This window comes from Branchiostoma lanceolatum, chromosome 1 (genome assembly GCF_035083965.1).
Source record: "Branchiostoma lanceolatum isolate klBraLanc5 chromosome 1, klBraLanc5.hap2, whole genome shotgun sequence".
In the NCBI taxonomy this organism is placed as follows: Eukaryota; Metazoa; Chordata; class Leptocardii; order Amphioxiformes; family Branchiostomatidae; genus Branchiostoma; species Branchiostoma lanceolatum.
In genome coordinates, this window is record NC_089722.1 from 36,825,247 (window position 1) to 36,842,973 (window position 17,727).

The 17,727-nt window shown below is 39.4% G+C and overlaps 1 long non-coding RNA gene across 1 annotated transcript in view; it reads left to right on the forward strand.

Moving 5' to 3' along the window:
• The first annotated feature begins 568 nt into the window (after positions 1 to 568).
• LOC136428201 (uncharacterized) overlaps positions 569 to 17,727 on the forward strand; it is a 49,951-nt gene continuing 32,792 nt past the window's right edge. Inside the window, exon 1 of the long non-coding RNA XR_010754593.1 lies at positions 569 to 729. This is a non-coding gene — a long non-coding RNA (uncharacterized lncRNA). The remainder of the gene's footprint in view (positions 730 to 17,727) is intronic.

Consider the following 17,727-nt stretch of genomic DNA (forward strand, 5'->3'; position numbering starts at 1 on the left):
TAGAAGGGACATTTCAGCCACACATGTCCCATTTACCTTGACATCTCTGAACTCCACCGTTTTTGATTGAGCCCTGTTCACTCTCTATTCATTACCACGCTCGTTTATCAGTACAGAGAATATGGTCCTTTTTCTCTTTAAACACCCTCTGTGCAATATCAAACACGAGGTTGTACTTTGAGCAAATCTTAGGTTCAGATTGTTCAAACATACGATCTAGCTATTATCTACAAATGGTTTAAGGTTTCTCATTCAAAGCTGGCATGTCGTTTGTTACACATTTATTATATCTATCACAGTATTATAACTTACAGTTAAAGAAACAACAGTAGCGTACGGATATCCAATACAATTCAATTATCATTAACAGAAGCAAATATCGAGAACATGCGTCTATAGCTTATATAGTTCAATAGACATATCATTCTACAAATAATTACACATCATAGTTGATGATTACAATACGTGTACATTTTGGCACATTACCTCACTGACGTTTGTCTGTGTGTCTTCGTTTGTCTTCGTCGGAGTCTTTAACATAATTTTTTCATGGCTTTGTCAGATCGATCTTGCAGCAGTCGGGCACCACGCTCTGCGCAGTGGTTGTCAGACTGCGATGCGAGAAGCCCCGAAACTGGAAGCGTGTCAGCATATCTTGTAGTAACTGGATGGACCAGACGAAACAAACTGGAATTTCAACCCCAAACGTGGAAGGAGAGAGGTTGACAGGTTAGTGTTTTGTGTGGGACTGGTTACGCCGTACACTGAGTGAATGTTTGCTCCATCAGCAAGTTCCCCTGTAGACAAAGGACGATATGCTTTGATGTAGAATATGCAATAAACAAAGTAATTTTTTCACGATAACATGTCAATATTTGGGATTTTGCTTGATATAACAGAAAAATGACATCGGTTTTGCAATGGTTTATGTACTTAAGCTTTGCTTGAAACCTTTATCATAACTAGAAAAGATTTGGAGACCTGAAACACTTCGTCATCTTGATGATTAAAAACGTTGATAACTCGGGCGTCTTTCTTTGGAGTAGTAGAAGAAAGGTGGTTGCCATATTTACTTTGTGAAAACAGGGAATTTTCTCTACTTGGTAATATTGAGTAGAGACGAGGGGGTTTATAATACGAAAACGTCCTTCGTCACGTAATGGTTCCACCAAGAGTGGTAGAGGGATGGAACAACCATCGGAACCATAGCCCCCTGAAGATTACAAGTCAAGCTTAGATGGGAAGCATTCATCTTATGCCGAGTTAAAAAGACTTCCTCGCACGGAGAGCATTTGTTAGCGCATCTTCAAAGTTTAATGCTCAAGGGTAATAGAGCTGCCAGTACACATTATCCGAAGTTTAAAGAAAACAAGGTTTCTGCATAAAGCTACATTGGGCGGTTTTAAGTATTTAATACATCTCCAACCACGTATACTCTCAACCGAGACTGAATTTTGAAAAATTAGATGTGAATGGTCTGGGTTCTAGTTTTACTCTGCAATATATGTTATATTAAAAACTAACAAGGTCGTAATGTGAAGATCATCATAAATGATTATGCAGAAAAGTCTAGATAACCGTGCTATATACTCCCGCTCTTTCAAAGGATGTGTTTGCATGAAGCTGAATTGTACTAATCTTAATCTTCAATTAAGCTGCTTAATCATGAAATTCATCACAAAGCACTTTATCACATTCCATTACATATTATGTTTTTTTAAGTATTGATACACCGTCAACCTGACTTTTATTGAGCGTGAGACGTTTCGTGTTAACCCTATCCGGACTGGGCTTTTTTGGGATAGCCCCCCCCCCTCATAACTTCTGAACGGTATGATGTATCATTCCCAAATATGTAGGCAGTGATGTTCATATAAAGTGTTATAATTTCTAGAATTTTGGTGACGTTATGACGTAATATGACGTAATTATGACGTCATTAATGTGGTTTTATTTGCTAAATAGGTAATTCCCGTAATATATAGGGGTATTAAACAAAATAGTATGAATTGTTGATTTTAAGGTATACCAAGACATATAACGTAAATGGTAACTACGTTGACGTCAAAATGACGTCATTACATGAGGTCACGTGTTGTTAGCGACCCCTTGGGATCCGCCATCTTGGATCGGCCATTTTGAAATTTTCAAAAATCCTTTTTTCTACTTATGACGCCATAAAACACTTAAAATAGGCTAGAAACGTCAATCTTATTATTTCTGGTAAAGAAAATGCCACGTAGTGACGATTTTGAAGGCGAAAAAGCCTGTTGATACCTTAAATATAGTGTAATTGTCCGCCATCTTGGATTTTGACCGATTACGTCATCAAATTAGCATAAATTATGAATATGAAATCATGAAAGTTACATCTTATTATATATGATGCTATACATATAGGAAAACTAGTGTGGTTGAGCAAGAAAATCTAAGAAATATCATTGTTTTAAAAAAATCTGTGATTTTTGCCTAAAATGCCTTTCAGAAACCGGTTGCCATGGCATCACGAAAAATGATAAACTTATACTATTATCATAATATTGTTGTGAACTAAATTTTAGGAAAAGTCACCAAGTTTGGTAGTCCTAGCATATGTCGTTTGGCAGTTATACGATGTCAAAGTGGGCGCGGGCACTTTTAGCCACCCCCCCGCGTCTGGATAGGGTTAATGCAGCGTTTGGGAATTCAGAATGCCCCTACATGTATAATGAATGTTTGTCTGTCTAAGACAAAAATCGATGAACAAAGCCGTTGTAATGGCCTGCAGGGGTCAGTAAAGGTGAGAGTTTATTGGCTTGAAGAATTTCAAGACCTAATAACGACTGAAACAAGGCATAGGCATAGGCATGGTTTGTTATACCCATTTTTATTAGAGGCTGCGACCGCTATGCGACCAATTGCCAAAAATTTGACAAATTAATACTCAAAGAATGACATTGATAAAAAACAAATTTCCCTACGTTGTGCGTGTCTTCTTGTCTTTTAGATCATCCTTTTACCTCATATTAGGCTGCACCAAGTAATTTTTATGGATGACGTCCGCGCGCGCATTGATTTTGGTCTGTTCCCAGAAAAAAAAACACAAGAAATTCCGCTTCCTGTTACTATGACCAAAAAGCTACGACAGTGCCGCAAATCGTAAGAATTTACGTAAAACTCGTCACGCGAAACGCATAATGCCACATAGCATGTGGGTTCGGTCGCTAAATATGTGAGCATAAAAGTGAAAAAGGGCGACAACGTCGTTGTTGATTGGTACGCTCTCGATGTCGGTCAGGGAGAGCTGATGTTCGCGCAACTGTACGAGAGACTTGTAGCGGCGAGTGAGTTTCGGCCGTACAATTTCAAGCAATTCTTGTCAAGATCAGCTACAGTGCATTTCTTCTGCAATGGCGATAAGATCGGGAGAGGCATTGGAGTTTACTCCGGCCTGCAGGTGGGGCAGGCAACCAAGCAGGTCGACAAGACAGCTGCCACAACTGAAGCTCCTAGGCCCAAGAGGTATGAAAAGTTCCGTTCTTTAGTCTGTTTTGGATCAAGTACCATGTACGAAAAAATCATAATCTGGGAAGGGGTAGTGTGAGATTAATGCATTCATGTATTCTGCATGGATAATGATCATTTATTCGTTTCTGGTTATTCATACTTGTTGGGGAAATATGTGTGTATTTTTTTTATTATGTTTAGCCATACCTAGTATGGCTCAACATATTGTTTTTGTTCATGTTCTTCTCCTGCCATATCTTCAAATGGAATCTACTCCGTCATTTTTGGGCCAAACGGCCTGAAATTTGGCATGTAGGTAAAGATGGCAAATACCCTCATGCGATTTAAATTTTGTTGAAACAGGCCTTAAAATCATTTTTATGGAGGTTTTTTGGGGCATTTCTAGACAATTTTTATATTTTGGGCTTCTGTGCCCTGGTTTTGCAAGCAAGTGACTTGAAATTCGGTACAAGGGTGCCTTGAACATGTCCCGACAGGACTTCAATCACATTTCTGGTGTACATCACTTCAGAATGCTTCATTTTGGGGACTTTTGGGCCCATTTTCAGACCAAAAACATGCCAAAAGTGGTATCCCCGTTCCATGTTCTATTTGCTGCTGGCCAAGGAATCCATGTTCTATCTAAGGATCCCCGCGTTTCATTTGCTACTGGCCAAAGAACGCGTGTTCTATTTAGGTCACCTGAGGTCATATTGCAGGAGCGCACGCAAGCCTTTGCAGTAAGAAGCTCTTGGGGTCTCACAGAACTTGTAGAGAGAATTTTTTTGCACGGGTGATTTTGGAACAGTCAATTTATGCATCGGGAGGGAGATTGGCGAAGTATGATGCTCTCGCAAATGTTGCCTTTCTACATGCAGTTAATATTTCGATTTGCCCAGGTATTATCTTGGGACAGCCCACTTCTTGCATGGGGAGGAGTATGGCTAAACATGCTGTATTTGCTCAGGGGCAAATGACGGCCTTTCTAGTTTCTAACATTTTTGGTCCATATTTGGCTCTTGAATAATTGCTATTATTCATTAGGATTTCTAAAGCATAGGTAGAAATGTAGTAATGCATGCGAAGAGTTAATCAGCAACTAATTTTGCCTTTTTAATATACTGTGTTTCTGCAGGCCTGCAAAATCAATGGGATTTGGAAAGAAATAGGACAAGACAACAACTGTTGTTCAACTTCAACTGATTTATTCAAATTATTGCTGTTTTCATGATGAATAAAAGAATTGCTAGATGCTACACTGTGTTCTCTCTTTCAATTTTTGTCCTAGCATGTGTCGTCGACTATTATATTTCAAATCTAGGCATCTTGTTTTTTTCGGCCCGTCTTGTTTTTTTTCGCGCTCTCGCATTAGATTTAGGGTCTCCAAAGGACGTCATCCATAAAAATTACTTGGTGCAGCCTTACCTCATATCCCAATTCTAAATTCAAGGGTCACCCAAATTTAAATCGAGGAACAGTCACCCAACGATCGTCGTCTAGTGAAGGGCGCCAATGCAAGCGTGTTGAGTTTATTGAGTATATTGAGATACCTTTAGCCCCTCTTGGGGGCTAATCTTCAAGGGCTCATAAACACTACCTATACATCACAAAATACATACATAAATTACATATTTACATACTGGTAAAAGCAGGTAGAATTGAAGAAAAGGATTGGTTGAGGTCAAAGGTCAGAAGCTAATTATGGCTGAAACCATCAGTCGACATATTTGGCAATAAAAAACATACCTGCAAATTACTACATAATTGCTACCTATTTACAAATCAAACTATCATTCCATCATCAAGTTAAAACCATAACGTCGCATACAATTGATCAACCAATTTCTTGAAGTGTCTTTCATCCGATACGGTCTTGAATTCCCTAGGTAGTGCATTCCATAACGTTACGGATCTGTAGCTGAACATGCTCTTTCCGCTGTTGTTCTTAGGTTTGAAAAGAGAACAAGGTACAAGTGATTTATAGATCTCATGTGGTATACCTGTCATAAAAATCTTAAAGAATAGCTTTAGAGTGCTGACGTTAAACCTTGCACACTGTATAAGGTAGATACAGGCATACCTTCTAACATAGGCTAAGTTTGATGATAGTTTTGCCATGTGACGATTTTGAAGGCGAAAAAGCCTGTTGATACCTTAAATATAGTGTAATTGTCCGCCATCTTGGATTTTGACCGATTACGTCATCAAATTAGCATAAATTATGAATATGAAATCATGAAAGTTACATCTTATTATATATGATGCTATACATATAGGAAAACTAGTGTGGTTGAGCAAGAAAATCTAAGAAATATCATTGTTTTAAAAAAATCTGTGATTTTTGCCTAAAATGCCTTTCAGAAACCGGTTGCCATGGCATCACGAAAAATGATAAACTTATACTATTATCATAATATTGTTGTGAACTAAATTTTAGGAAAAGTCACCAAGTTTGGTAGTCCTAGCATATGTCGTTTGGCAGTTATACGATGTCAAAGTTGGCGCGGGCACTTTTAGCCACCCCCCCGCGTCTGGATAGGGTTAATGCAGCGTTTGGGAATTCAGAATGCCCCTACATGTATAATGAATGTTTGTCTGTCTAAGACAAAAATCGATGAACAAAGCCGTTGTAATGGCCTGCAGGGGTCAGTAAAGGTGAGAGTTTATTGGCTTGAAGAATTTCAAGACCTAATAACGACTGAAACAAGGCATAGGCATAGGCATGGTTTGTTATACCCATTTTTATTAGAGGCTGCGACCGCTATGCGACCAATTGCCAAAAATTTGACAAATTAATACTCAAAGAATGACATTGATAAAAAACAAATTTCCCTACGTTGTGCGTGTCTTCTTGTCTTTTAGATCATCCTTTTACCTCATATTAGGCTGCACCAAGTAATTTTTATGGATGACGTCCGCGCGCGCATTGATTTTGGTCTGTTCCCAGAAAAAAAAACACAAGAAATTCCGCTTCCTGTTACTATGACCAAAAAGCTACGACAGTGCCGCAAATCGTAAGAATTTACGTAAAACTCGTCACGCGAAACGCATAATGCCACATAGCATGTGGGTTCGGTCGCTAAATATGTGAGCATAAAAGTGAAAAAGGGCGACAACGTCGTTGTTGATTGGTACGCTCTCGATGTCGGTCAGGGAGAGCTGATGTTCGCGCAACTGTACGAGAGACTTGTAGCGGCGAGTGAGTTTCGGCCGTACAATTTCAAGCAATTCTTGTCAAGATCAGCTACAGTGCATTTCTTCTGCAATGGCGATAAGATCGGGAGAGGCATTGGAGTTTACTCCGGCCTGCAGGTGGGGCAGGCAACCAAGCAGGTCGACAAGACAGCTGCCACAACTGAAGCTCCTAGGCCCAAGAGGTATGAAAAGTTCCGTTCTTTAGTCTGTTTTGGATCAAGTACCATGTACGAAAAAATCATAATCTGGGAAGGGGTAGTGTGAGATTAATGCATTCATGTATTCTGCATGGATAATGATCATTTATTCGTTTCTGGTTATTCATACTTGTTGGGGAAATATGTGTGTATTTTTTTTATTATGTTTAGCCATACCTAGTATGGCTCAACATATTGTTTTTGTTCATGTTCTTCTCCTGCCATATCTTCAAATGGAATCTACTCCGTCATTTTTGGGCCAAACGGCCTGAAATTTGGCATGTAGGTAAAGATGGCAAATACCCTCATGCGATTTAAATTTTGTTGAAACAGGCCTTAAAATCATTTTTATGGAGGTTTTTTGGGGCATTTCTAGACAATTTTTATATTTTGGGCTTCTGTGCCCTGGTTTTGCAAGCAAGTGACTTGAAATTCGGTACAAGGGTGCCTTGAACATGTCCCGACAGGACTTCAATCACATTTCTGGTGTACATCACTTCAGAATGCTTCATTTTGGGGACTTTTGGGCCTATTTTCAGACCAAAAACATGCCAAAAGTGGTATCCCCGTTCCATGTTCTATTTGCTGCTGGCCAAGGAATCCATGTTCTATCTAAGGATCCCCGCGTTTCATTTGCTACTGGCCAAAGAACGCGTGTTCTATTTAGGTCACCTGAGGTCATATTGCAGGAGCGCACGCAAGCCTTTGCAGTAAGAAGCTCTTGGGGTCTCACAGAACTTGTAGAGAGAATTTTTTTGCACGGGTGATTTTGGAACAGTCAATTTATGCATCGGGAGGGAGATTGGCGAAGTATGATGCTCTCGCAAATGTTGCCTTTCTACATGCAGTTAATATTTCGATTTGCCCAGGTATTATCTTGGGACAGCCCACTTCTTGCATGGGGAGGAGTATGGCTAAACATGCTGTATTTGCTCAGGGGCAAATGACGGCCTTTCTAGTTTCTAACATTTTTGGTCCATATTTGGCTCTTGAATAATTGCTATTATTCATTAGGATTTCTAAAGCATAGGTAGAAATGTAGTAATGCATGCGAAGAGTTAATCAGCAACTAATTTTGCCTTTTTAATATACTGTGTTTCTGCAGGCCTGCAAAATCAATGGGATTTGGAAAGAAATAGGACAAGACAACAACTGTTGTTCAACTTCAACTGATTTATTCAAATTATTGCTGTTTTCATGATGAATAAAAGAATTGCTAGATGCTACACTGTGTTCTCTCTTTCAATTTTTGTCCTAGCATGTGTCGTCGACTATTATATTTCAAATCTAGGCATCTTGTTTTTTTCGGCCCGTCTTGTTTTTTTTCGCGCTCTCGCATTAGATTTAGGGTCTCCAAAGGACGTCATCCATAAAAATTACTTGGTGCAGCCTTACCTCATATCCCAATTCTAAATTCAAGGGTCACCCAAATTTAAATCGAGGAACAGTCACCCAACGATCGTCGTCTAGTGAAGGGCGCCAATGCAAGCGTGTTGAGTTTATTGAGTATATTGAGATACCTTTAGCCCCTCTTGGGGGCTAATCTTCAAGGGCTCATAAACACTACCTATACATCACAAAATACATACATAAATTACATATTTACATACTGGTAAAAGCAGGTAGAATTGAAGAAAAGGATTGGTTGAGGTCAAAGGTCAGAAGCTAATTATGGCTGAAACCATCAGTCGACATATTTGGCAATAAAAAACATACCTGCAAATTACTACATAATTGCTACCTATTTACAAATCAAACTATCATTCCATCATCAAGTTAAAACCATAACGTCGCATACAATTGATCAACCAATTTCTTGAAGTGTCTTTCATCCGATACGGTCTTGAATTCCCTAGGTAGTGCATTCCATAACGTTACGGATCTGTAGCTGAACATGCTCTTTCCGCTGTTGTTCTTAGGTTTGAAAAGAGAACAAGGTACAAGTGATTTATAGATCTCATGTGGTATACCTGTCATAAAAATCTTAAAGAATAGCTTTAGAGTGCTGACGTTAAACCTTGCACACTGTATAAGGTAGATACAGGCATACCTTCTAACATAGGCTAAGTTTGATGATAGTTTTGCCATGTGACGATTTTGAAGGCGAAAAAGCCTGTTGATACCTTAAATATAGTGTAATTGTCCGCCATCTTGGATTTTGACCGATTACGTCATCAAATTAGCATAAATTATGAATATGAAATCATGAAAGTTACATCTTATTATATATGATGCTATACATATAGGAAAACTAGTGTGGTTGAGCAAGAAAATCTAAGAAATATCATTGTTTTAAAAAAATCTGTGATTTTTGCCTAAAATGCCTTTCAGAAACCGGTTGCCATGGCATCACGAAAAATGATAAACTTATACTATTATCATAATATTGTTGTGAACTAAATTTTAGGAAAAGTCACCAAGTTTGGTAGTCCTAGCATATGTCGTTTGGCAGTTATACGATGTCAAAGTTGGCGCGGGCACTTTTAGCCACCCCCCCGCGTCTGGATAGGGTTAATGCAGCGTTTGGGAATTCAGAATGCCCCTACATGTATAATGAATGTTTGTCTGTCTAAGACAAAAATCGATGAACAAAGCCGTTGTAATGGCCTGCAGGGGTCAGTAAAGGTGAGAGTTTATTGGCTTGAAGAATTTCAAGACCTAATAACGACTGAAACAAGGCATAGGCATAGGCATGGTTTGTTATACCCATTTTTATTAGAGGCTGCGACCGCTATGCGACCAATTGCCAAAAATTTGACAAATTAATACTCAAAGAATGACATTGATAAAAAACAAATTTCCCTACGTTGTGCGTGTCTTCTTGTCTTTTAGATCATCCTTTTACCTCATATTAGGCTGCACCAAGTAATTTTTATGGATGACGTCCGCGCGCGCATTGATTTTGGTCTGTTCCCAGAAAAAAAAACACAAGAAATTCCGCTTCCTGTTACTATGACCAAAAAGCTACGACAGTGCCGCAAATCGTAAGAATTTACGTAAAACTCGTCACGCGAAACGCATAATGCCACATAGCATGTGGGTTCGGTCGCTAAATATGTGAGCATAAAAGTGAAAAAGGGCGACAACGTCGTTGTTGATTGGTACGCTCTCGATGTCGGTCAGGGAGAGCTGATGTTCGCGCAACTGTACGAGAGACTTGTAGCGGCGAGTGAGTTTCGGCCGTACAATTTCAAGCAATTCTTGTCAAGATCAGCTACAGTGCATTTCTTCTGCAATGGCGATAAGATCGGGAGAGGCATTGGAGTTTACTCCGGCCTGCAGGTGGGGCAGGCAACCAAGCAGGTCGACAAGACAGCTGCCACAACTGAAGCTCCTAGGCCCAAGAGGTATGAAAAGTTCCGTTCTTTAGTCTGTTTTGGATCAAGTACCATGTACGAAAAAATCATAATCTGGGAAGGGGTAGTGTGAGATTAATGCATTCATGTATTCTGCATGGATAATGATCATTTATTCGTTTCTGGTTATTCATACTTGTTGGGGAAATATGTGTGTATTTTTTTTATTATGTTTAGCCATACCTAGTATGGCTCAACATATTGTTTTTGTTCATGTTCTTCTCCTGCCATATCTTCAAATGGAATCTACTCCGTCATTTTTGGGCCAAACGGCCTGAAATTTGGCATGTAGGTAAAGATGGCAAATACCCTCATGCGATTTAAATTTTGTTGAAACAGGCCTTAAAATCATTTTTATGGAGGTTTTTTGGGGCATTTCTAGACAATTTTTATATTTTGGGCTTCTGTGCCCTGGTTTTGCAAGCAAGTGACTTGAAATTCGGTACAAGGGTGCCTTGAACATGTCCCGACAGGACTTCAATCACATTTCTGGTGTACATCACTTCAGAATGCTTCATTTTGGGGACTTTTGGGCCCATTTTCAGACCAAAAACATGCCAAAAGTGGTATCCCCGTTCCATGTTCTATTTGCTGCTGGCCAAGGAATCCATGTTCTATCTAAGGATCCCCGCGTTTCATTTGCTACTGGCCAAAGAACGCGTGTTCTATTTAGGTCACCTGAGGTCATATTGCAGGAGCGCACGCAAGCCTTTGCAGTAAGAAGCTCTTGGGGTCTCACAGAACTTGTAGAGAGAATTTTTTTGCACGGGTGATTTTGGAACAGTCAATTTATGCATCGGGAGGGAGATTGGCGAAGTATGATGCTCTCGCAAATGTTGCCTTTCTACATGCAGTTAATATTTCGATTTGCCCAGGTATTATCTTGGGACAGCCCACTTCTTGCATGGGGAGGAGTATGGCTAAACATGCTGTATTTGCTCAGGGGCAAATGACGGCCTTTCTAGTTTCTAACATTTTTGGTCCATATTTGGCTCTTGAATAATTGCTATTATTCATTAGGATTTCTAAAGCATAGGTAGAAATGTAGTAATGCATGCGAAGAGTTAATCAGCAACTAATTTTGCCTTTTTAATATACTGTGTTTCTGCAGGCCTGCAAAATCAATGGGATTTGGAAAGAAATAGGACAAGACAACAACTGTTGTTCAACTTCAACTGATTTATTCAAATTATTGCTGTTTTCATGATGAATAAAAGAATTGCTAGATGCTACACTGTGTTCTCTCTTTCAATTTTTGTCCTAGCATGTGTCGTCGACTATTATATTTCAAATCTAGGCATCTTGTTTTTTTCGGCCCGTCTTGTTTTTTTTCGCGCTCTCGCATTAGATTTAGGGTCTCCAAAGGACGTCATCCATAAAAATTACTTGGTGCAGCCTTACCTCATATCCCAATTCTAAATTCAAGGGTCACCCAAATTTAAATCGAGGAACAGTCACCCAACGATCGTCGTCTAGTGAAGGGCGCCAATGCAAGCGTGTTGAGTTTATTGAGTATATTGAGATACCTTTAGCCCCTCTTGGGGGCTAATCTTCAAGGGCTCATAAACACTACCTATACATCACAAAATACATACATAAATTACATATTTACATACTGGTAAAAGCAGGTAGAATTGAAGAAAAGGATTGGTTGAGGTCAAAGGTCAGAAGCTAATTATGGCTGAAACCATCAGTCGACATATTTGGCAATAAAAAACATACCTGCAAATTACTACATAATTGCTACCTATTTACAAATCAAACTATCATTCCATCATCAAGTTAAAACCATAACGTCGCATACAATTGATCAACCAATTTCTTGAAGTGTCTTTCATCCGATACGGTCTTGAATTCCCTAGGTAGTGCATTCCATAACGTTACGGATCTGTAGCTGAACATGCTCTTTCCGCTGTTGTTCTTAGGTTTGAAAAGAGAACAAGGTACAAGTGATTTATAGATCTCATGTGGTATACCTGTCATAAAAATCTTAAAGAATAGCTTTAGAGTGCTGACGTTAAACCTTGCACACTGTATAAGGTAGATACAGGTATACCTTCTAACATAGGCTAAGTTTGATGATAGTTTTGCCATGTGACGATTTTGAAGGCGAAAAAGCCTGTTGATACCTTAAATATAGTGTAATTGTCCGCCATCTTGGATTTTGACCGATTACGTCATCAAATTAGCATAAATTATGAATATGAAATCTTGAAAGTTACATCTTATTATATATGATGCTATACATATAGGAAAACTAGTGTGGTTGAGCAAGAAAATCTAAGAAATATCATTGTTTTAAAAAAATCTGTGATTTTTGCCTAAAATGCCTTTCAGAAACCGGTTGCCATGGCATCACGAAAAATGATAAACTTATACTATTATCATAATATTGTTGTGAACTAAATTTTAGGAAAAGTCACCAAGTTTGGTAGTCCTAGCATATGTCGTTTGGCAGTTATACGATGTCAAAGTTGGCGCGGGCACTTTTAGCCACCCCCCCGCGTCTGGATAGGGTTAATGCAGCGTTTGGGAATTCAGAATGCCCCTACATGTATAATGAATGTTTGTCTGTCTAAGACAAAAATCGATGAACAAAGCCGTTGTAATGGCCTGCAGGGGTCAGTAAAGGTGAGAGTTTATTGGCTTGAAGAATTTCAAGACCTAATAACGACTGAAACAAGGCATAGGCATAGGCATGGTTTGTTATACCCATTTTTATTAGAGGCTGCGACCGCTATGCGACCAATTGCCAAAAATTTGACAAATTAATACTCAAAGAATGACATTGATAAAAAACAAATTTCCCTACGTTGTGCGTGTCTTCTTGTCTTTTAGATCATCCTTTTACCTCATATTAGGCTGCACCAAGTAATTTTTATGGATGACGTCCGCGCGCGCATTGATTTTGGTCTGTTCCCAGAAAAAAAAACACAAGAAATTCCGCTTCCTGTTACTATGACCAAAAAGCTACGACAGTGCCGCAAATCGTAAGAATTTACGTAAAACTCGTCACGCGAAACGCATAATGCCACATAGCATGTGGGTTCGGTCGCTAAATATGTGAGCATAAAAGTGAAAAAGGGCGACAACGTCGTTGTTGATTGGTACGCTCTCGATGTCGGTCAGGGAGAGCTGATGTTCGCGCAACTGTACGAGAGACTTGTAGCGGCGAGTGAGTTTCGGCCGTACAATTTCAAGCAATTCTTGTCAAGATCAGCTACAGTGCATTTCTTCTGCAATGACGATAAGATCGGGAGAGGCATTGGAGTTTACTCCGGCCTGCAGGTGGGGCAGGCAACCAAGCAGGTCGACAAGACAGCTGCCACAACTGAAGCTCCTAGGCCCAAGAGGTATGAAAAGTTCCGTTCTTTAGTCTGTTTTGGATCAAGTACCATGTACGAAAAAATCATAATCTGGGAAGGGGTAGTGTGAGATTAATGCATTCATGTATTCTGCATGGATAATGATCATTTATTCGTTTCTGGTTATTCATACTTGTTGGGGAAATATGTGTGTATTTTTTTTATTATGTTTAGCCATACCTAGTATGGCTCAACATATTGTTTTTGTTCATGTTCTTCTCCTGCCATATCTTCAAATGGAATCTACTCCGTCATTTTTGGGCCAAACGGCCTGAAATTTGGCATGTAGGTAAAGATGGCAAATACCCTCATGCGATTTAAATTTTGTTGAAACAGGCCTTAAAATCATTTTTATGGAGGTTTTTTGGGGCATTTCTAGACAATTTTTATATTTTGGGCTTCTGTGCCCTGGTTTTGCAAGCAAGTGACTTGAAATTCGGTACAAGGGTGCCTTGAACATGTCCCGACAGGACTTCAATCACATTTCTGGTGTACATCACTTCAGAATGCTTCATTTTGGGGACTTTTGGGCCCATTTTCAGACCAAAAACATGCCAAAAGTGGTATCCCCGTTCCATGTTCTATTTGCTGCTGGCCAAGGAATCCATGTTCTATCTAAGGATCCCCGCGTTCCATTTGCTACTGGCCAAAGAACGCGTGTTCTATTTAGGTCACCTGAGGTCATATTGCAGGAGCGCACGCAAGCCTTTGCAGTAAGAAGCTCTTGGGGTCTCACAGAACTTGTAGAGAGAATTTTTTTGCACGGGTGATTTTGGAACAGTCAATTTATGCATCGGGAGGGAGATTGGCGAAGTATGATGCTCTCGCAAATGTTGCCTTTCTACATGCAGTTAATATTTCGATTTGCCCAGGTATTATCTTGGGACAGCCCACTTCTTGCATGGGGAGGAGTATGGCTAAACATGCTGTATTTGCTCAGGGGCAAATGACGGCCTTTCTAGTTTCTAACATTTTTGGTCCATATTTGGCTCTTGAATAATTGCTATTATTCATTAGGATTTCTAAAGCATAGGTAGAAATGTAGTAATGCATGCGAAGAGTTAATCAGCAACTAATTTTGCCTTTTTAATATACTGTGTTTCTGCAGGCCTGCAAAATCAATGGGATTTGGAAAGAAATAGGACAAGACAACAACTGTTGTTCAACTTCAACTGATTTATTCAAATTATTGCTGTTTTCATGATGAATAAAAGAATTGCTAGATGCTACACTGTGTTCTCTCTTTCAATTTTTGTCCTAGCATGTGTCGTCGACTATTATATTTCAAATCTAGGCATCTTGTTTTTTTCGGCCCGTCTTGTTTTTTTTCGCGCTCTCGCATTAGATTTAGGGTCTCCAAAGGACGTCATCCATAAAAATTACTTGGTGCAGCCTTACCTCATATCCCAATTCTAAATTCAAGGGTCACCCAAATTTAAATCGAGGAACAGTCACCCAACGATCGTCGTCTAGTGAAGGGCGCCAATGCAAGCGTGTTGAGTTTATTGAGTATATTGAGATACCTTTAGCCCCTCTTGGGGGCTAATCTTCAAGGGCTCATAAACACTACCTATACATCACAAAATACATACATAAATTACATATTTACATACTGGTAAAAGCAGGTAGAATTGAAGAAAAGGATTGGTTGAGGTCAAAGGTCAGAAGCTAATTATGGCTGAAACCATCAGTCGACATATTTGGCAATAAAAAACATACCTGCAAATTACTACATAATTGCTACCTATTTACAAATCAAACTATCATTCCATCATCAAGTTAAAACCATAACGTCGCATACAATTGATCAACCAATTTCTTGAAGTGTCTTTCATCCGATACGGTCTTGAATTCCCTAGGTAGTGCATTCCATAACGTTACGGATCTGTAGCTGAACATGCTCTTTCCGCTGTTGTTCTTAGGTTTGAAAAGAGAACAAGGTACAAGTGATTTATAGATCTCATGTGGTACACCTGTCATTAAAATCTTAAAGAATAGCTTTAGAGTGCTGACGTTAAACCTTGCACACTGTATAAGGTAGATACAGGCATACCTTCTAACATAGGCTAAGTTTGATGATAGTTTTGCCATGAGATGTTTTATGTGGAGGTTCCAAGAAAGCGATGGTTCCTCAGGAGGGCTGATTCAATTACCTGTTCAGCCTTCTCTGAGCCAATAACTAGGTTCAGGGAAGTGTCTGGTAAAAGAGCATTCCTGCGTGTAGTACCAAATAACATACACTTTGTTTTCAATACATTCATAACTCTTGCCACCTTTAAAAGATCAAGTCGTAAAGCTGCCACAATAGCAGTAACTGACTTGACTGCCGTGTAAAGTGATGTATCTTAGACATAAATTTCAGTCGTGCATTGAGGTTCTGAGTTGAGTCTCCGAACACAATCTTATTTTGATTTAAAAGGTATCATTCAGTCCTTATCTGACTGGTAGGATGACATCATTATCCGTCTTAATCAAAACACGTGCCCTTGTTCACATATTTTCTAGACATTAGGCATGGTTATCTGCAAACATGTTATCTTGAGATGGCTAACTTTAAAAACATCAATAGAGAATCAGACGCAGATCGTTTCAACATTTGAAAATGGAATCTTGTTAACGTTAGTAAATCGGATGAAAGTTTTTTTTAAAGGAAATTGGACGCAAGGCAATTGGGTCTAAGACCTTTTCATTAGAGCACAGCCATCTGTCCTTAGCCAATCAGGAGCGGGTATTTTGCTGTTTGAAATCCACATACACAGCCAAAGTTAGTTAGAGCATCTCTCTCCCTTGAGGCAGAGGTGCTCTAGCATAAAGTCTGGCTCTCCACTGGCTGAGACCAGATCCCAGGTTGGTTATAGCACCTCTGCCTCAAGGGTAGGAAATAATGGTCACTCCTTGGTACTAGCCTGTCACCTCAACTGAACCACAGAAGTAAAACCACATGTGGACTGGGGATTATTCTAAGAAAAAGAGACTCACAAACCCAAACATTCATATTGGCATATTGTGTTTGTTTCAGTGTATATGTCAAACTATTTCCCAATATGTATGCTTAGCTTTGCTTCGGACAGATGGCTGTGCTCTAAATCAGTTCAAGGATGGACGGGATTGTTTGTGAGGATATATCAGAGCCCGCCTCCCACGGAGCTTGTTGGCATCCTCGGGCTACGCCCTCGGGACGCCAACAACCTCCTCGGGAGGCGGGGCTCTGATATATCCCCACAAACTCGCCCGCCCATCCTTGAACTAATACATCGCTACCTTCAATATTCCTTACGCCAGAGTGGATACCAGCAGGAAACTAGTCGATTTTTCAATTGGCATAGATGTAGTCCTGCCTTTGTAACAGTCGACTATGGATATGATATGATACAGGATAACCGATATGAATGAATACGAAACTACTGCTATATCTGCATGTTTCTACGTGCTAAGTTTTCATCAAGCCACGAGTGTAATCTATATTATTTTAATGTCATTTGATCTGTTTTTGCGCTATCATGCGGTTAATAAGATTGATTCTATTCATTATCAATTGCATTCGTCCCCTGTTTTCATTTAACCGTGCTACAAATACATTTTAGTATCGTATTGTACTTAGTACAGTCTTTCCTAAATATTGGTTAATCGATGACATAAGGTTATGACAATGCAACTTATCTCTTTTTGCAGACTTTTGGCTTTGATATATAATTACATTGCGATCCCATCACCAATATTATATGGACTTGGCTCCATATGGTAACAAGATGTTGGTTTTTATGTAGATTCCTATGATATGCAAGAAACCTATTGCAAAATACCTACGCACACACAAACACCCAGACACACACATAGCTGAATTTCTTTCTCTCTCTCTCCATCTCTCTCTCCCTCTCTCTCTCTCTCTCTATATATATATATATATATATATATTTATTGTATTTATATTCGTGTGTGTGTGTGTGTGTATGTATCTCTCTCTTTCTCCAATCTAGCCATCTTTCTATATTTCTATTTGATTATAGATTGGAATCTTGCAGAATCGCTAATATTCGCTTAAAAGACAGTCGGGGTTTTTTCTAACTTCGATTCGTGTCACTTTACATCAATCGGTTGATTCTAAACTCAGCATGCAAAAATAGGAGG